This window comes from Trachypithecus francoisi, unplaced genomic scaffold (assembly GCF_009764315.1).
Source record: "Trachypithecus francoisi isolate TF-2019V2 unplaced genomic scaffold, Tfra_2.0 Lachesis_group21, whole genome shotgun sequence".
Classification (NCBI taxonomy): domain Eukaryota; kingdom Metazoa; phylum Chordata; class Mammalia; order Primates; family Cercopithecidae; genus Trachypithecus; species Trachypithecus francoisi.
In genome coordinates this window covers 3,428,654-3,449,392 of record NW_022681467.1, presented here as the reverse complement: position 1 = coordinate 3,449,392, position 20,739 = coordinate 3,428,654, and the positions used below count along the sequence as shown (strand labels likewise).

Here is a 20,739-nt window from a genome sequence, read left to right as displayed (position 1 = left end):
ACCGTTTACACTCAGATCCTTGTCTCAGAGTTGGCTGCTGAGGGGGACCCACTCTAAGACAGTATATCACCACCACAAATCGGGGGTACTGTGACCTGACTCCACAAACAGATGTTTAAGTTCCTGAGGGCAGAGAGGGGGTTGAAAGGTTCACACCATCCACACTGAGCCTAGAGCACCATACGCAGAGCCACAAGTACCCTGCATTTTGTAAGAAGTTATATGATGTTAACATTTTACCTTTTGGGGTTAAGGCAGCAGCGCTAAAGAGCAGCTGCAGGAGCCAGCGAGCCGAGCCTGCCGTGTGCATTAGTGAACTGCTGGGCACGGTGCTCAGTGACAATCCCATTCAGGCCTAAATTGCATCCTAGGTGGGTGGTGCGGAAATGACCCAGGGAAGGGAGAGAGCCCTGGAGTGATATTGTTAAACTACCAGTGGGTAGCTTTGCACTGCCATTCACCGTTTATTGCCTTTCTCTTTGCACAGCTTGCTGGGAAATCAAGTCCAAACTTGGTGACTTGCCTCTAGCAAAGTAATGACTTGATTCCATCAGTTATTGTTTTATTTTTAACATCATTTCCAACACTACTGCCTTTCTCCTTCATCCTTCCGACTCCATCCATTTTTTATATTTATTTTTATCTTGTCGTGTGTTTATCCTATACGTACCGCAAATCATGTTTAGGAAAGAGACAATAAGATCAAAGGAGCCCCTGTCCTTGCCTGTTACCAGTGAGGACACTCGTGCTGGAGAGAGGAAGAGCTAATGCCAGGTCCCAGAGCTGATGAGGAGCAGGGTCAGGATTAGGTTTGGGGTCGCTCTCCCACACGTCATAGGACTTCCTTTCGCTGTGGTGTGCAAGGGTTCGTTTTCTGCCCATTTGGAAATTTAGTCTCATCTAGGCAGGGATTTGTGCCTGAGAACATGTGCAGGAAATGGCATTCTTTTGCATGCAACTAAGTGTTAGAACAATTAAGGAGGCCTGCAATTTTAAGGTCAGCTTTCTTTTGAGAACCTAATGATTTCCAGCTGTTGTCCCTGAATACCCAGCCTCTGGGAAACCACAGATTGATGGAACCTGGCCTTCAAGTTCTCAGCACTTGGCATCTCTCAAAGGAGAGATGCCCGAAATAACCACCCTTCCACAAGACAGAGGCACTTAGGGACATTTCAACACAGGGAGTGCTGCCTGTGACTCATAATCAGGATGGAAAAAAAAAAAAACTGTGTCTAATAAGGATTGATTCTCCTGTCAGTTCTTTTTGTTTCCTCAAAGCCATTTCAGTAACACTGACAATTCCACCTGTGCCACTTAATGAGTATGTCCTGTAATTCTGTTCTCTACCCTAGAAAGCTACCTTCTTGTTCACATCACTTGTAGCTTCCTTTGCAAAGGTTCTGACATTTCAATAGGTTTTAAATATTTCTTAATGTCCATCATTATTTTTTCTAAATCTCTTTCTCTTTTTTTAATCTGTGTGGGCTGACATCGTCAAAGGACCTATTGGTTTTCATATTGATAAATTAGACTTGAAAGTGATATTGCCTCCTTGGTTTGGAGCTTGTCTGACTATAAAACTGGAAAGAATCAGGGGTTAGGTTGCAAACAGAGAAAGGCATTAGGGTTTATTCTTGGGGGTGGGGGGAGGTGGTCAGCCCTTGGTTTCTGCCAAGGGGATGGAGGAACATCCCCAGGAAAAAAAAACATTTCTTTTTATCTACAATCTGCAATTTCTATAAGTCATATTGACAGCTCTGAGGTAAACAGAATGACTGGCAGGCTCAGATGGAAGCAAAGAAGTCTGTAGGGATGTCCACGCACAAGGAAAGGATAGTGGCAGAAGGGAGGAGTAGCAGGAGGGGAGAAAGATGCATTCAGATTCGGGCATGCCTCAGCATGCAACCTGTCAGGACTGACGAACGCAAAGACGAGTTACCTCCTAATCAAATCACAGAACACAACCAGCCCAGTCTTATTTCATGGAGCTGGGCACCGACAGGGAGCAAGAAAGAAAGAGAGGAAAGAGAGAGGAGGGAATGGGGAGAGGAAGCATAAAGAGAAGAGAAGGAGAGAGGAGGAAGAAAAAAAGAGAGGACAGGAGAGGACAGAAGGAAGAAAGAGAGAGGGAGAAGACTGCCAGGGCAGGTGTTGGAAGGCAGAGGGAAAGGAGCTTGAGCTGAAAGCACACTCATGAAGCGCTCTGTGCAGAATCCTGGTCTGGGAGGATACTAAGAACAACCAAGCCAGGAATAAAAGCCATGCTTCCTCCTCTACTCGCCCTGCTCGCAGCAGGAACCCACATCAGTTGAGGCTCTGCCATCTGCAAACCACCAGAGGCCAGAGATTTATACACGTTCATTTTTCTGCCCATTTATAAAATCAGAAAAGTGAGATCTTGAGAGGTTCAGTAGCTTTCTCTCAGGCCTGTGGGTGAGTGTGAAAGCCAGATCTTTAAGAGAGGTGAAGCCCATATGTGGAAGGGACTCAGACCAGGGGAAACCTGCAGGCAGAATCGGACAGGGTGTTCTGCTGTTGAGCGACCTTCTTCAGAGCTGTCTGGGATTTCAGGACGCAAGTTTGACTTGCAGTATTTGAGCTGTGCTAAAGAGAGGATTCAAATGGCCTGTGAAAAGTGAAGGCACCACATTTCAAACCCTACTGCTTGGCTGGGCAATTGTGGGTGAGATTTTAATACAAACAGTACAATCACCACACACTCATGAAGAAAAGGGCACCCAGTGTTATCAGGGAGGGGCAATTTAAGGCATCCACAAACCTCCCTTCTGTGACATAAGCCGACCCTGTGAAGCAGGGCTTTTGTAAGTGTTGGAACCTCGAAGGAGAGAGGATCATGTGGCTTATTCTACATGGAGCAGGACATGGCCACTGAGAGCCCCCCACAAACACAGAGACCTGCCAGGGTTGGAGGGTGCTGTGTCTTCTGATCCCACCTGACTCCGCAGTAAGGATTTTCAATGCTTCACCCTCGCCTTGGATGTATGACCTCAACATAGTCAGGAATGGTCCCTTACCCGCCATTAGACAAAAGTCACTAAGTATGATCCTGTTGGATAGTTGGGCAAATCTACTTCGTTCGAAAACTTCCCAGCTTCTTCTCAACATCTTGTGCTATGTGGTGGTCCAGGTGGCTCTAGGACAAATCGTATGACCTTAAAGCCTGACTCAGCCAATACTCTCCCCCTTGGAATGATGTCCTAGGCACAGAGAGTCCACTCTCCCCCATGGGGCCTGAGCACAGAGTTTGCCCTTCCCCCTGAGGCCCGGGCAGAGTCTGTCCTTCTCCCATACCTGTTTCCTCACCCTCAGGTGGGCACACTAATTTTACCTGCCTCATAGAGCTACGGTGATATTTAAATGAACTGGATATGCAAATCCAGAACAGTGCCCATCACTTAGGGGAGCGACACCAGTTTTAGAGTTTGTGTAGATTACTACCGTAATCACTTAGGAGTAGTGGCCTGGGTTTGAACAATGGAATCTGAAGTTAGGGGCAGCTTAGATCAGGTCTGCCATTAAGCTTATTTCCTGGGGTAAGTTTACTTTCTTTTTATCTACCAGTGTTTTGTTGCTGTGTTAGCTTGATTACATGGAGGCCACAAGAGATTATTTTAGGCCCTAATGTCTGAACCCGAATCCTTTTAAAGCTTCCAGTTTCTCCAGAATGTAAAAATTTCTTGAAAAGTCTGGGGGAAGATTTCAAAAATAGGAAAAAAATGGAAAAACTGCACACAGCTGCAACCACTCCACTAGAAATGGAGGAAGAACTGATAGAGTCCTTTTTAAGTGAAACAGGCTCATAAAAACATCCTACATTCCCATGTGGTACTCGGAGCCTAGTGTGACCCAAAATAGAGACTAGCAGTGCAGAGAAATATTCAGGCTTGTCTGCAGAAGTTAACAGGGCAGAGCCGGGGGAAATTCAGAATGTTCTTCCCAAAGTTGGCTACTTGGCTTCATGTGGGGATGGCACCTACAAGCAGCCTCGCCAAGCCCTGTAGAATGGGATGGGTTCAGGGGATTACCATGAACAGGGCTGGGTGACATCAGATTTGACTGTTTTGTGTGATATTGAGCTAGTCAGTGAAGCAGTCAGTCAGAACTCTGACTTGAGTGGCCCAATCAGTTGTATTTTCTGCCTGGAGAGAGATGTGGGCATCCTTTGCACTGGAGTTTTGGGAAGGGTGGGGCTGTATCTGTTGCGGTGAGGGGCAGTCATCGCTGATGTAAAGCAGAAAAAATGGTCAGGCAGCTGGAAAGACCCAGGGCAGATGCTGGAGATTAGCAAGAGGCATGGTAGACAGGTCAAGATGGAGATGATCAACTGCTAGGGCAGCATAGAAAGGGCTGGGCGAAGGCAGAGTCAGCTGCAAGAACTGCTATGGCTTGGCAAACAACTCCAGTAAGCTAAAGCCACAGGCAAGGGAGAATCTGAGGTCAAGCGCTAAGACAGCACCATGGATAGCTCTCCTGGGCACAGCAGATTGAAGCGATGTGTTAAGAAGGATTCTGAGGCTATGACTGAGCCAAGAAGCCAAGACTGCTATGACTGAATAATGATGCCTGCCGTGGACATGTGAGGGAATGTGGTGGAAGGTTTGCAGTGTGCTGGTCTGTCCTGATGTAGACTGAGTCTTGATCCACCAGAAGGCTTTCTGTACATCAGCCAGTTTGCATGGTGAAGATTTGGGTCTCAGAATTCTCCTGTATGCTTATGATTCTTACCATCATCTTGTTTCCTTGGTAACCCACTCCTGCTATCTTGATGATGGCTTCCTGGGGTCAGGAGAGGTTCCTGAGAGCTGGACTTTTGGCTGGAGCCTTGACCCCACTTTTCCTGATGAATGCCCTTTAGAGCTGGCTCCAGGTATTGCTTCCTAAACCTGAGTAACCATGACAACCTCTCTAATTTCAGAGCTCAACCATAGACACCTAGACAATAATTCTGGGCAACTTTGTGTCTTATACAGGTCTGAGGACTAGAGAGCAGAGTGGACACGTGGCTCACCATGTAGAAATGTCATCTTGTAAAGACCTTCTATGACCTCCAGGACCTTGTATGGGTACCCGTACCATGGGCATGCAGCCTGGGGATGTGTGCTGTGTGTCAGATATTTTTCTGAACCACAGCCATGGTGTTTTCGGCTCCAGCACGCATCACAGGAAGACTTCTGGCCAGGGCAACGTGACACAAACACATTCAGAGCAGTCTGTTGCTGGAAAAGGTTTGTCTCCTTGGCTCTGAAGCACTCCCAACCTTTCAGCCTCTAAAAGCATTTATAAGCAGGATGCAGATGATTTTCCACCATTTCTGGAAAGACTCTTTCTCCTCTTCTCCAACAGTTGCCACTATCGATACTGATGGGAAACTTTCCAGCCTAGGGACCTTGCTTTCTTTTCCTGCCATCACCTTGTTCTTAGCCCACAGCATCCTAAGACAGATGATTTTCTTGGCCATCCCAAGTAAACATAGTGAGAGGAAAACTGGATTTTTTTTGAGGACCCATTCCTTCAACCCTTGTCCATAACAATATACTCTGGAGACCCTAACCCGACCTTTGGGGGCTGAGGACTAACTGGGAGCATTGCACAGGGCAACATGTGCTTTCAGTCTGTCCTGCCCTTGAGTCATTTCTTCACCTTTAACTGCCTGATTCATTGTAGTGCTCAGGGCTTTCTGCTGGTAGCTGGGAAAGTAGCTCTTAAATGTTCACACTTAGATGCTATTGACAGAAAGGTGTAACATCTCCCAGGACTTTGGATTCTGAAGAGGAACTTGATAAAAACTAAATGACTGTTAGTAAGTATTCCAGTTCAATGGCACTTGACAATAAGAAGGTTCCCATGCTCCTGTCAAATTACACATGTAGAAGCTGCAGTCACACTCTGTGGATCTGGACACTCCAAGCATCCTGTCCACTAAGCATCTCCACTGTCTGAGTCCCTGGTCAGGGCTCACCCTTTCATCCAGTAATCTTAAAACTCTGCTGAGGCAGAAGCCATTTTCATTATTTTTCAGATGAAATAAGTGCACCCTAGTGGACTTAAATGACTTCAGCACAGTCACACAGCGACTGGGTGCAGAATTAGAGTTCACACTCAAGTTTCTGATGGAAACATCAGTGATGACTCAATCTTGCAATAACAGTGGCAATGAACTCTCACTCAGAGCCACTTCTGTGCAGGTCGCTCCCTGCCCTGTGCCCCGTCTTTCCCCCAGCTCTCCCTGTCCTCCACAGGGGAGACTGGTAAGAGTTCAGCTTTAATCCTTTCTGATCCCCAGTTCCTGGCACATACCAAGCCCTTGCTGAATATTTACTTAATAAAAGGATATTAGAACCTGGTCAGCACTCATGTTTCCTCAAGCTACTGAAACAAATGGACACAAATCTGATGACTTAAAGCCCCAGAAGTTTATTCTCTAAGTGTCCTGGACACCGGAAGTCCAAAATCAGTTTCACTGGGCCAAAATCAAGGTGCTATCAGGGCTGTGCTCTCCCTGGAGGCTCTAGGAGAAAATCTGTTCTGTTAAAAGAAACCTTTTTGACAAATTAAATTCAACACGGTTTAATTGAGCAAAGAGTGATTCTCCAATCAGGAAGCCCATAGAACTTCTTGTTCTGAGGTTGAGAGTCATTCCCAGAACTGCCACAGATTGGATAACATCTGTGAACAGAAAAATAAAAGTGAAGTACAGAAAAAAAATAGCTGGATTGATTACAGCTCTGTGTTTGCCTAATTTAACATGGTTTGAACAGTTGGTAGCCTGTGATTGAATGAGACCCAACTGCTGCGATTGGCTAAGACTTGGCTGCTGTGATTGACTGAGACTTGGCTGCTGTGACTGGCTGAGACTCGGTTGCTGTGATTGGCTGAAACTAGCTACTTGTTACAGGAACGAGTTGCTGTTTGTTTACATATCCAGTTAGGTGACAGTTCACTGTGTTCGGGGAAACCTTTTGGTTGAATTTAAATATGTGAGGAGGCAACTTTAGGGGAAACTTAATGTAACAGGTTTTTTGCCTCTTTCAGCTTCTGCCATCTGCCAGCATCCCCTGGCTTGTGACCACATCACTCCATTCTTTGCCTTTATGGTCACGTGGCCTCTGTCTCTCTCTCATTAGGATACCCATGATTGCATTGAGAGCTCACATAAATAATCCAGGATAATCTCCCATCTTAAAATCCTGAATCACATCCACAAAGACGTTGCCATATAAGGTGACACCAGTTTAGGGCATAGATATCTTGGAGGGACCTCATTCAGCCTATGGCACACGTCATTCCAGCCTTTAGAAGCATCAGTTTGAGGCTGGGGGTGCTGGCTTAGTGCCGCTCATTTCATGGGTGAGTTTCAGTGTTCACACTGGAAGGCACTCATTGAGAATCACACCTTTCAGAGGGAGGAGCTGCCTGCAAGTCAACCACCTGGGCCTTCAGTGGAGCAGCATACTCACCCTCATTAATCTATTCAGAGTCTCTTCACCACCTCCAGCCTGGATGTCCCCTTATCCACCAATGAGAATAATACAAGTGCCTGCCGCCTGGCTTTGCTGTAAGGATTATGTGACAGGGCCCGTGTGAAGTGCCTGGGATACGTTTGGCTGTCTTAGAACATTAGCCACAATCATTGCTCTTCTTGTTGGCTAAGTTCCCTTGGAACTCAAGGGTCTATGAGATGAATCCATGCTTTTCAAAGGCTTCCTAATTACTCATTAATTGCTCACCAGTATCCCAGGCAGGCCAATGGCTCAGAAGTGAGTGAAAATAAAAGGCAAGTGAAACTTCCTTTGTGGTCAGATTTATCCTTTGATGACTTTGGATTTACTCTGACAAAGCCACTTGGTCATGCGAGATGCTTTCCTCCTCGCTGGGAGCCAAGTAGGTGGAAGATAGGACAGGAAGTCTGTTTCAGTGCTTCTAAGTGACCAAGAGTAAATCCCTTGAACATTAGTGCACTTGAGAAAAGGCTCAATTCTCCGCATTTGCCCTGAGCTGTGCAGTGTTCATTCTTTCCCTTCTGTAGGCCAAAGTTGGAATGTTCTACCTTAATGGCCTGGCTCAGAGCGAATCTGACAAATCAACTGTTACTTAAAACTAAATAACTAAACGATAATGAAAGCCTTCACTATTGATATTTAAATCCTTCCCAACTGCAATCCGCAGTTCTTAGTCTGTGCCCTTTGGAATGCTGGTGAGCAGCTCCTTCAAATGTCACTGGCATGGCTGGACCAAGAACAGGCCTCCTCGGCAACCACTTTTGTCAGCACAGTTGTCACAGACCCATGTCAAGCCTCACCTTCAAAACCGTCATGGTGGCCACATGGAGTAGCCATAAGCTCATTTGCTGTGGCCAATGCAATGTGGATGGAAATAGCTGAAGCAGAGATGTTGAATGCACCTGTGCAGGTGGGATCAGCCTCTAGGCTCCTGCCATCACATAGGAAGCATGCCCACAGGGTGGATCCCCAAGCAGAGCAGAACCAAGCCCACTCACCTGCAGCCTGGAGAGGTGCACGCCTGAAGTCAGCCAAACTCAGTCAAGAAGAGCCACACTTCCGAGCTGGGAATCAGAAAAAGAAGTGTGTGCTGCTGCAGTCACTGAGATGTTGACGTTCTTGGTTATACAGCAAAACATGATTAGCACAAAGTCTTTCTCCCCCTGGTCTGTGGATGCCTGAGAAGAGGCCCCACACCTACCCAACAGGTGCCAGGCCCAGAGTGGACACTGAAATAGTCATCAAAAACAGCACTGAGAGAGAGAAGTTTATATTAGACTCTCCTTTCTTTAAATGAATCCCATGAGCCTGCGACAGGCAGTCCTAAAAGAGCTGGTGAAGGGAGAGCTGGAAGTCTCATCAAGCCATGATTGATGGTGTGGGATCAGCTGTAGCTATTTCTGTGATCTCATATTGCAGATCTCATGCACAGATGCTTGATTCAGTCATACAGGTTCAGAACACCCATCTGACCCCAAATCAGACCTGTGATGCCCATTTCTCCTTCCAGCTCTATCTATGAAGTGGGCTCAAAGTTGGGTCATAAATTGGGTGGCCTTCATTGTAAGGTGTCCTGGGACTCGTGCAAGCTGTTCAGGAGAGGGGACCATGCCAGGAAGAGCCAGACCAGGACAAAGGACATGGACTGGCTATTGGAGAACATCCAAAATTTGGGTCGAAGTTTTGGTGGGTGACCATTATGATAGGAATGAGATACAGCAGGGGCTGATTATCAGGCCCAGTACTTCCAGGCCGGTGGGTAGAATGGCCTGGTTCAGGAAGGGGCAGGAGGTTGAGTTGTGGCTGTCCACGGGAGCAGTCTTCAGTGTGGACAGCTGGAGAGCTGGATGCTTGGTGGAGCTGGATGAAAAAAGAGGAAACCTAGCTCCATATCCTGGGAAAGGGAATTCCAAAACTTGTCAGGAATAACAAAGGAGGTACAGCCCAAGCTCAAAGGCTAGAAGTTTGGCAGGAAACAGGGGTTCCAGGGGAAGCCCAGGAAATAGGTTGGGTAAGAAGTGGGGGCTAAGAGGAGAATGCGGCTGGAGGACACGGTTGGGCCCAGGATGGCATGGACCGTCTGACCCAGACACATCCATAACCCCTAGGCCCTATTGTTTCTCATCAACCCCTGAGGATGTAGAATAAGCACATCTGAGTGTCAGAGCAGGGCAGATCAGGCTTAGGTTACAGGGGCAGGTGTTGGCCCACATCGTCTGGGCTGCACTGAAGGCTGTTTCCAGTTGCTGTGGAGCCCCAAGAGCTGATGTCCATGGTGGACTGGAGTCAGCACAGGCCTTTCTGATCCAGCGGCACCTCCCGTCTGGCATCTCTCCTTGCTTTTGTTAGTATCCGCTTCTGCCCCTTCTTGGCCTTCTTCATAGCACTTGCCATGCTTAACAGTTCTACGCTTATCCAAGAGGGAATCACATCTGTTTTGGTTCCTATTTCAGCCCTAGGGCCTGACACGTGGCCTGGCTCAGAGTGAACTCTTGAGAAACGTTAGTGCCCTGAAAAACAATGAAAAAAGAAAAAGAATAAAGAAAAAAGAGTCAAGACAGATCAACTAGGATCCTATCTGTGACCCTCAAGTTAATAACATTTGATAAACAACTTCTTTGTCTGTTCCTTCCCTTTGTCTGCAGCCCAGGAGACACAGTGACAGAAGGACAATGCCTGGGCCTGAGCTGGGGGCTGCATTCCATTCCTGCCTCTTCCTGGCACAACCTATAATTGTTCTAACCCAGCAGAGCTTCCGTGTTTGCATTTGTTTTAATGGGAGTAATAACAACAAATTCACAGTGCAATAAATAAATAATGGATATAAAGTGAGGTGCTTGTCACACGGCCAGAGATAAGTAAATTCTTGCTGGTTCTTCCTTCCTCTTGCACTTTGCCAGGGTTTAGTTTCTTGCTTGAAAGTAACAGAATTCAAATTTAAGCAAACTTAAACAGCAGAGGGAATTTATAAGTAGAGTCCTAGGGTGTGTCATAAAGTCCAGGGAGCCTCTGAAAGCTAGGTTCAGGAGGGAACGTGAGCTTCTCTGGAGCTGGAGTAACAGGGACTCCTAAGCCTTCACTTAAGTGTGGCTGTGACTTGCGTTTGGTTTTACCAAGGAGAATACTGACTGGTCTCTTGAGTTGGGTGCACTCCCCCTTTTGGTCCGATCGTGGTCAAAGGAGCAGGGTCTCTTAGAATGAACAGGGAATGGATGCACCTCATTCATGAGAGAAGTTGGTTATGCTCAAAGAACAGGGGCAGGACACAAACAGGTCATCTGTTTTAGTTATACTTTTCTGTGTCAATTCTTCTATGAGACTGTCCTGGAGTCACCGAGCTGGCGACATTAGTTATCTCCCTAGCAGCGCTTTATTCTTCACTTTGCGCACTTAATGCCATGGCTGGTAACTTGGTATGTATCTGTTCTTCTCCTCCCTATGCCTCTGTATCCCTCAAATGTATGTATCTGTTCTTCTCTTCCCCATCCCTCTGCATTCTTCAAATGTAGGGGCCGTGTCTGATTATCTTCTTGTATCTCTATGATAAGCAAAGTGACAAGCACAACATGTAGGGGCCTTGTCTGATTATCCCCTTGTATCTCTATAATAAGCAAAGTGACCAGCATATAATGGCCTTGATGACGGTGTGTGCTTGGCTTAGTAAGTGGTGATATGCAGACAGGAATACAGGAGTAAATACTCCAAGAGAAACATAAAGAAGCCCTACCCCTTAGTGTTTTACAACCCTGACCACTGGAGCCCCTAGCATTAGAAATAACTAATCTATCCATTCATCTTTTTCATACAGGGTGGAATCACATGCCTACTATGTGCCAGGTGCTGCCAGACCAGGATCTGGCTTCCTTGATCTACAGACTAAGGTCTTGTCTGAAAGGGGTGTTCTTCAGGAGATAGGTTAACGTCCAACACATTGGATGTGGTGATTGAATACAACTTTCTACTTCCCCGAGTAATTGAATAAGTATTTCTTACTTAACTGTAGTACTAGTAATAGAAGAACTTGCTTTGGTCCAACTTTTAAAAGACAATTCATTCCCTGTGTTTTACTCTGGCAGTTAGATCAATCATATTGTCTCATTGCAAATTGTACAATTGCATAGTTTTCCAAGGTTTGAGCCAAATATTTTTTTTAAATTGCTGGTTCAATAATTGAATGCCAGGAACTGAGGAGTCCTAGTAATCTTATTTCATGAGACTTCAGATGGCAGATTTTTCTAAGGGGCTATCATTTGACAATAAATGAATATTTCATTGGATCTGTTGGAATTGTTTTGCTTCGAAAGTTAATTCATGGGTTTAGGCCTCTGCTGCTTTCCCTCCGTTTCAGACCCCAGAAGTTATGTTGGATTCAGTTTTTCCACTCCTGGGAAGAAGCACTCTCAGTTTTAAAGTCAAGGCATTATTTCTTCTTTTAAACAGAGAAAGCTAATGCTAATTTACGTTTTTGCCATGAGTGAGAATCAATAGGAATAAACTAAGTGTTGACAAACTGACAGTAAATTTTGTGTTAAAGTTATTCTGTCACTGTTAAAACAACTTCACACTGGAAAACATAAACTATCCAAGCCTGCTTCTTTCTTGTCAGGTAAATTGTGGGTAGTGCCTCAGACTAGGAGATCAAGTTTAAAATGTGTCCAAACTCCATAGAATCTTCTCCCACTATCCCCTCTCTGGTCCCAGTGAAGAAGAGTGTGTATTACCACACGCATATTAGATGAGCAACCCAAGTCACTGCTTTCTGCCTGGGATGGATGGATGACCCAGGAGCTGAATATCAAGCCCTCAAAAATATTATACCATCAACAACAGGACAAATCAAAACTGTCTACCACATGAAAAGATGTAATGAGGACCAGCATTGTTTCCCTGGAATTCCTGTCAATGATGCATAATCTGAATGTAATCCCAAGGAAACATCAGGCAAATTCAAAATGAGGGACATCCTACCACATAACTGGTCTGACCTCTTCAAAACCATCAAGTCCAAGTTCATGCAAGTCAAAAACGACAAAGGACACTTCACAAATTGAAAACACCAAAAGATATGTGACAGCTAACTGTAGTTTGTGATTCTGATCTGTATCCTTTTGCTCCAAAATGCTTCAGTAGGACAATTGGAGACGTTTGAATGGAGTTCGACTCTAAGGTGATAGGAAGGCATCAATGCTGATTTTTCTGATTTGACGGTTGTACTGTGGTAATGAGGGTGGTGGAAGCTGGTATGGCATCACGTCTGCAACTTACTCTCAAATGGTTCAGGGAAAAAAGGCTTAGATCTGTCCTTGAAACTTTTCTGGAAACTTCAGATTGCTTGCACATTAAAATAATAATAATAATAATAAGGTTGAGGACTTCTGAGACCATTCTGGCCACATGGTAATCCTTTCTCCCCACCAACCAATAGGCACAGAATGGTGCAGCCGGCTGCCCATGTTCACTAAGCATCGATCGAGTTCTTCAGTCTCTTTAGTTAGGCTAAATATAATCCTTCATATTTATTTATTCATCGCTAGTGATTAATGGCTAAGTATAATTCCCCAAACAACCCCATGATTTTATCAACTGGAGAGCTGATAGTTTGGAGCACAAAAGCAATATCAGCTGTACAGTGATGAACAGAAGTCACCGGCACACTGGTATCACAATGTTCAAGACTCTTACTTCACAGATGAGGACAGGAAGGCAGGCACAGAGCAACAGTGAGGAGCCTGAGCTCACCCTCAGTGTCCTCCCTCCTGGGCCAGCATGCTCACCAGTGCTGTCTCCCTGCATTTCTTGCAAGGAACAGATCCTTTAACATTGACCTTGACTTGGCTTTTCTCCCTGTGGCTCTGGGGGATAAATAATCATACTAAGCTCTAAGGTGGGTAGCCAGAGAGCACTCTCAAGGCTTCAACTAAACAGAGGGGCACTAACGGAAATAGAGAGGTGAGACAGAAAGTGCAAAAGAGCAAAGAGAAATTGAATATATTGTGATTGCTGCTTCTTTCACTTAGTTATAACGGAAGACTGTGCTTGTGGGAAGCCCAGAGAGAGTGGTTCCTGGAACGGGTGTAGCTTTGTGGTTAAGGGTTTGAACTGTGGATTTAGGTTTCAACATAAACACAGGTCCAGTGAATAGCAAGCAGCCTGCATGCAGCTGGGGTGGACCTCGTCAGTCCGGATCGAAGACCTAATACCCGGTCCAAGAGACTGACACTCCATGCTGCCCAGGGCAGGCAGAGAAGCAGAAAAATTCATGTGTGCATCCCAGTGTCCCTGTTTATGACATTGTTATAGACACTTCAAAGCATGACAGAGCATGAAGATGGCGATGCACTTTTTGAAACAAATGTCGCACACGTATCGGTTCTGCGGTAACATAAAAAATAAATTTTAAATAACAAAGAGACCTGCATGATGCTATCTTGTAGGCGTGGGCAGTTGGAGGACAGTGAGGAAGCAGCTGGAGGAGATGGGAAGGTGCAGATTTGCCCACGCGATCTGCAGAACACAAGATCTGTGCCAGGGACTGTGGGGCGCTGATGACAATGTGGCCCTGCATCGCCAGGGAGCTGGCTGGGCCTCATGAGAGCTGGTAGAAAGAAAGCAGTATGTCTCTGGCCTTCCTGTCTTCCTAGACTTGAAGAAAACAAGAAACAGAGTTAAGAAATTAGGAACATGGAAAATGATCTGAACACAACATCTGAAGAAAGGCTACAAAACGCAGGGAAAATTAGATGCAGGTGAGGAAGACTGTGTGATGACAAGACTTGCCTCTGGAGGTCTTGGAGCCAGCAAGGCACCATGGTCTCCCGTCAGTGCACATCCTCTGGGCAAACAGTCCTTTGCTGGAAACAAAAGCTCCAGGTTGTCCAGGCCTGGGCAGCAGAAAATTCTAAGAATTATTCTGGATGCCACTGGGACGCAGGAAGGTGGCACTGAGTGAGGGAACTTGCAGCTTCACTGCCTTTGAGATAAGCATGAACAAGGGGTGGGGAGCCCAAGGGGAAGAATGACTGTCATTGGAAGGACCCCTAAGATTGCTGGTGGTGGTCAGTAAAAAAGAGAAGGCGAAACCACCACACAAAAACCTGGCACCTACAGGCTTCAGAATTAGCCTAGAAATTTCCTCTTGCCCTGAGTAGAGACGGTAAAGGAGAGAGCAAGAAACTAAAATCCAGCGCCCTCCCTCCACAGGAATGGCTGAGGGCTGCCAGCCACCTCACACTCAGCCACCAGGGCCTCAAGTCCTCAGTGCCAAAGCAGGCTCTGGGAGGCACAGCCCAGAGTCTTCCACGATGAGGGATGTGGCAGAAGCAAGTCCAGTAAAAGAAAAGTAACTAAGGCTTTTACTTTTGTATGTGAAGAAACATTTTATAGTTTTATTTGAAGAAAGGAAGTGGATGCTCCAAACAGCATGTTAAGCACACACAAAGCAGCCAGAAAGCTGAAGAACTGACAGGAAGTATGTGCGGCTAGATCAGGTCCCATGGAAAACCTGGTCTGCCTCTGGAGGAGGCACTCACTGGGGAAAATGAAAGAGTTTTAACATGTATTCCAACTAGTGACAGTCGAATTGTGTACACTTGGACCATGTCTACACTGCTAAATGCAACAAGGGAGGAAACAGTTCTGCTGGTTGAAATGAGATAACTTGGTCCACTGCTCATGAGCGAGGTCTCCATGGGGTTGGGAATGATGCCATTGTCTCTGGATTACCGCTGAGTCCTATGGAGAGTTGTGGAAACAAGGTCCTGATCCCGAAATGCTTCCATCTTGATAATACTTTGCAATTCACACTCTTATATGAGAAGTAGAAATGACTCTAATTTGGAAGACGCAAAAAGCAAGGAGACTAATTAGGATAAAAACTGGCTTTGGGTTAATAGTGCATATAAAAGAGGAATAAAAAAGGCATGGAACTTTATTAGCTGTCCAGCAGCTGCAGCTCACTTTGATGAGCCAAGAAAAGACCTTAAGGAATATGAACCAGTTATTAGAGAAAAGCACCACATCAGCTTTAGTTAGCAAGAATGAAAGTCTGGCTAAAACACAGAGGAAGGGAAATGCAAATGGACCCTCATTAGTACTTGGCTCAAGTTTGTAGTATTTAAAACTCTTTTGAGACCCAGATAAAAATATTTAAAAAACAAATAGCAAAGGGAGAGCACAACATTCAATTGAGGTCATGCTTACAGAGAAGATAGTTCACAGTGATGTAAATGACTGCTACACACAACATGGGCCTGAATTTTATATACATATATTTTTATATATATTTTATATATCTAATATATATAATGCATGCTCTAAGTTGAAGTGAAAAAGGACCACAGCATTTTTCTTTTTTAAAAGAGAACCATACTTAATTTTATCTTATTCTATGGCAGTTTATTTTATTATTTTTATTTTACTTTAAGTGATACATGTGCAGAACATTCAGATTTGTTACATAGGTATACATGTGCCATGGTGGTTTGCTGCACCTATCAACCCATCATCTAGGTTTTAAGCCCCACATGCATTAAATATTTGTCCTAATGCTTTCCCTCCCTTTGTCCCCAAACCCCCAGCTGGCCACAGTGTGTGATATTTCCCTCCCTGTGTCCATGTGTTCTCATGTTCAACTCCCACTTACGAGTGAGAACATGTTGTGTTTGGTTTTCTGTTCCTGTGTTAGTTTGCTGAGGATGATGGCTTCCAGCTTCAACCAGCTCCATCCATGTCCCTGCAAAGGACATGAACTCATTCTTCTTATGGCTGCATAGTATTCCATGGTGTATATGTGCCACATTTTCTTTATCCAATCTATCATCGATGGGCATTTGGGTTGGTTCCAAGTCTTTGCTATTTTTAACAGTGCTGCAATAAACACACGTGTGCGTGTGTCTTTGTAGTAGAATGATTATAATCCTTTGGGTATATACCTAGTAATGGGATTACTAGGATCACAGCATTTTCAATATTTCAAGGACAACAGCTGATTTTTTTTTATGGCTCCAAGTAAGTTCACTAGTATTCATACACCAGACCCAGAGTAGGTCTGGTGTGTGATAGGCCAGCATCAAAATAATCTAAAAGTAGTGAAGTGGAGATATATTAGCTAAAATACAGATCTAGATGCTCTAAAATAGAGAGAATAAGAGCAGCCTAAGTAAAACAGAAGCATGTTTCTCTCTCAGACGTAAGTCCAGATGAGTACTCGATCCAGTGGAGCTACATGACTTTGTTCCCCAAATGGTCCGGGAACTCAGACATTGTGTAGCCTTGCTCTCCTGTCCCCATGGTGTGCCTCCCTCTTCATGGTTCAAGATGGCTCATGACTGATAGAGCTGACTCCAGGCTGTGGAAAGGGCCAGGAGGGCTGAAGGAGAAGCAATGTCCTTTTAAATGCACAACCAGGCAGTTGTACTTATCACTTCTGTTCACAGACCATTGGCCACAACTCAGCCACATGGAGCTACCAGAGTCTAGGACATGCAGTTCTGTGCCGGGTACCATGTACTAAGACTGGGATAGAGGATAGAGGCACATTCTCTCACTTAAAGAAAAAGGTGGCAAATGGATACCAGAAGTCAGTCGGCAGTGTGGGCACCCAGGTTCCTTCCAGTGTCTTGTTCCACCAGCCCCCAAACTGTTGCTATAACTGCAGGGTCTCATTCTAACTGGACCTACTCTGTCAATAGCAGGATTTTAAGTTATTGTACAGTTACAGAGGCAAGAAGTTGCTAGTCAGGCAGCCAAGGCATGTGCAGTGAAAAAGCTTTGACCTGTAACAACACCCAGAGCCAACATGTCCTCCCTGCAGAATCAAAAAGGCCAGGGCATGACCAGAATCTGAATGCTGGAACCCTTTCAGAAGTGAGGGGTCCATTAACCGGGAAGATCTACTGCTGAAATCTACCATTCCATATCTTACCGTAAATGGCCTAGTTTGAAGGTCTCCAAAGGAAACCTGCCTCACCAGCACTTCTGCACCCAACCCTGTCCTCCCTGACCCAGAAAACTTGTCCCAGACCCCAGACCAAGGAGAGAGATTTGAGCTGTGCCTCCTGTCTACTTACCAGTTGACCTCACACTAAAGCCTCTTTTTTTTTTTCCTCCAAAGTCAGTACCATAATAAAAGCTTCTATGCATGTCAAATGGTGAATGCATTGCTCAGTAATGGTGCTTTCATCACATACTCAAAGCTGGCCCAGCATTGCCTTGTCTGTACTCCAGCTAGTGGGAAGGAAAAGAGAATGTGCAGAGCAAACAGCTGCCTTTGAAGGACAAAACCAGGAATTGCACATGTTCTTTCTCGTCAATTTCACCTGCCAAATCTTAGTCTCATGGCCTCATCTAGCTGCAAGTGAGTCTGGGAAATGTCTGGGGACATGGGGGTTCCATAAATAGCAGGGAGAAATGGAGAATAATTATTGCCAGACAAGTCAAAGTCTCAAACACAAATAATTAAAAATGTAACTGCTGAGAGCATGTTTAATCTACTTAAGATACAACAAATTGCTCTTAGGTCCTAATAGACCCATGGTGCTTCTAATTAGAAAGAATCTTTATTACTCAAATGTGTTGAGCTGGATTTCAAAGTTGGAAACATTTTGTGTGTTCTTAAGAAAGAATGATGATTTTATTTTTTTAACAAACAGTTTATCATTTGGATGGCATTTTCAGTAATTTTGTTTGAATTAGAGCGGCTTCACTGAAAGGGGCAGTGCAATTCCAGAACAGGGTTTCCCAGACTATGTTTTGTTTATGCCTTGTGAAATAATTTTGCAAAACAGATGCATAACCTCCTCCCTTTGACAGTTTCACAGAACATATTGCACGTTAAAGCTCTTACAAGTGCTGCAGGAAAGAATCTGGCATACCTTTCCTAAGCCAGCCTAAGCCAAACTCACTTGGTCTTTGAACTCCTTCTTACAATGCCCTTTTCACCCTCCAATGCAACTAGCATTTCGTGGGGGCACATTTGGGGAAACACTGTCTAGCATGGTAGGCACCATAATAAAGAACCCATATACACAATTTTTAAGTCATGGCCTGTCACTAAGAACATTGAGTCACATGGAGTGAGAATTGACTAACTACAAGACCCTTGCATACCACCCAAACTCCTTGGGTCTGTGATAAGAGGGAATTTGGCCAGATTACATCTAATACTAGGTATTAGAGATCATGTCCCTTCTTTTTCTGTTACTATGTATGAACAGACCAAAAGGATCATACTTTTAGGAAAAATAGTTTATTGGGGGCAAGAAACATGTCTGCCCTTCATTGTAGCCCAGGGTCTTCCTTGCAACGGGATTACGGTCTCAATAAATTGCTCTGAATGAGTGAATGAATGAGCGAAGGGGATCCTAAGAGATCAGGTGATCTACCACCTTCAGAGAGATCCATGATTGACCCCCTACAGAGGGAGCCCCAGAGGTAGAAATGCCGGGGACTTACTCAGCCAGAAGGTGACAGGTAGGGGTGGGGGTTCCTAGCCCCTGCCCCCAAGGCCCTGTCCTTTCTTCCATTCCATAGTGGTGGAATCTAGCTATACCATGGTTATGAAGCAGGGCCAAGAAATAAAGGCTATACATGGAAATAATTTGCAAAGGCCAGTCTTTTTTTTTTTTTTTTTTTCATTTCTGTTTGGATCAGAATTTAGCTCTGATGAGAAACGTTCATCTTGTCATGGGAAAATGCTCATTAGAACATCAAGGGGTAAAAGTAAGATTCAAATCTATGGACATGGCATATCATTTCACATTTGTGAAAAAATGTCCAGGCTACAGCCATGTAGACATAGGCATGAGAAACACTCGAAGGAAATGTATAGATACACTATAATTTTTATCCCTGGAAGTAGGGTTATGAGTGACTCTAGCTATTATTATTTTATTCTTCTCAGTAAGTAACCTAGACTTACCAATCCATGCTTATCAACACTGTCACACTCACATTAACTTTTCACCTCCAATCTGCTGGCCCGGTAGCCCCAGTGGTCGCCTTCATTATGCAAGGAGGTTCACTTTTTTTTTTTTCCCCCAGAGATGGAGTCTTGCTCTGTCACCCAGGCTGGAATGCAGTGGCGCGATTTTGGCTCACTGCAAGCTCCAGCTCCCAGGTTCACACTATTCTCCTGCCTCAGCCTCTTGAGTAGCTGGGACTACAGGTGCATGCCACCACGCCCAGCTAATTTTTTGTATTTTTTTTTAGTAGAGATAGGGTTTCACCATGTTGCCTAGGCTGGTCTCGAACTCCTGAACTCAGGCAATCCACCCATGTCTGCCTCCCAAAATGCTAGGATTACAGGCGTGAGCCACCATGCCCAGCCTCATGTGAGGAGGTTCCGTGCAGTGGAGCCAGAATAGAAGGAGCAATTGGTGGAAGCCCCTGCTGACCCCACTCCTGTGACTGGGTAGCCAGTCCTTCCTCCAAGGAGAGTCTTACAATGTGTGAGCTGATGACCCACAGCCCCCAAGGCTGGCCCCCATTCACACGCTATGGAGGGCTACATTGAAGTCTCTTACCTCCTCCCAGAGTAACAGATGAGCAAGTCCAGAGGTTGCAGTTACAGGCATATTCTTTTGAAAGCCTTTTGCCCCTTGCTGGAGAGCTGGCCTTGACAGCAGAGACTGACTGACATGGCTGTACTGAGCTTTCTAGGTTACAGCGAGCTGTGACGCACACAATTTAATGGCGTCTTTTGTAGTGCTGAAAGAAGAGAATGTTTGCCTGAAGGCCATTTGAACGTTCACACACTTAAAAAAAAATGTTGGTCTGTGGGCTTCGGATCAGGCAGGGAATAGCAGAAACATCCTTCCCAGGAGTCTCTTAACTAAAGGGGGTGGTAAGAGGAACAATTGGTATCAGTTTACATTTCCATGGGAGAATAAGAACACCCCAAAGCTAATCAAGAAGGGCTGTGCATGCGTGTGTGAGTATGAGTGCCTGTTTGTGCCTTACGCCTGTGTCTGTGTGTAACACATGTGTGCACACATGTGCATGTGGATGTATCTGAGGCTCTCAGAGGATGAGCAAAGCTCTGGCTGTTTCCATTCCACAGGCTCCAAATGCATTTGAAAATGAACAAAATGAGGCTATAAAATGGGTGGCATATTTTAAATGTCTACTTTGCACACATGTGAGGTTTTTACAGCGACCTGCATGGCCTCATTTGGAGCTAATGTAGAAAATTTAAAATGCGTAGCCTGCTGGGCAGAACAAC

General features: G+C 45.2%; 1 long non-coding RNA gene across 2 annotated transcripts in view; it reads left to right on the top strand.

Annotated features, from left to right (window-relative positions):
• Positions 1-4,778: 4,778 nt before the first annotated feature.
• LOC117068230 overlaps positions 4,779-20,739 on the top strand; it is a 35,623-nt gene continuing 19,662 nt past the window's right edge. Inside the window, exons 1-3 of one of the 2 annotated variants that reach the window (XR_004431034.1) lie at positions 4,779-4,888; positions 4,992-5,246; positions 11,329-11,490. This is a non-coding gene — a long non-coding RNA (uncharacterized LOC117068230). Of the gene's footprint in view, positions 4,889-4,991; positions 5,247-11,328; positions 11,796-20,739 lie in introns of those variants that run through there. The other variant, XR_004431033.1, reaches the window with a different exon arrangement.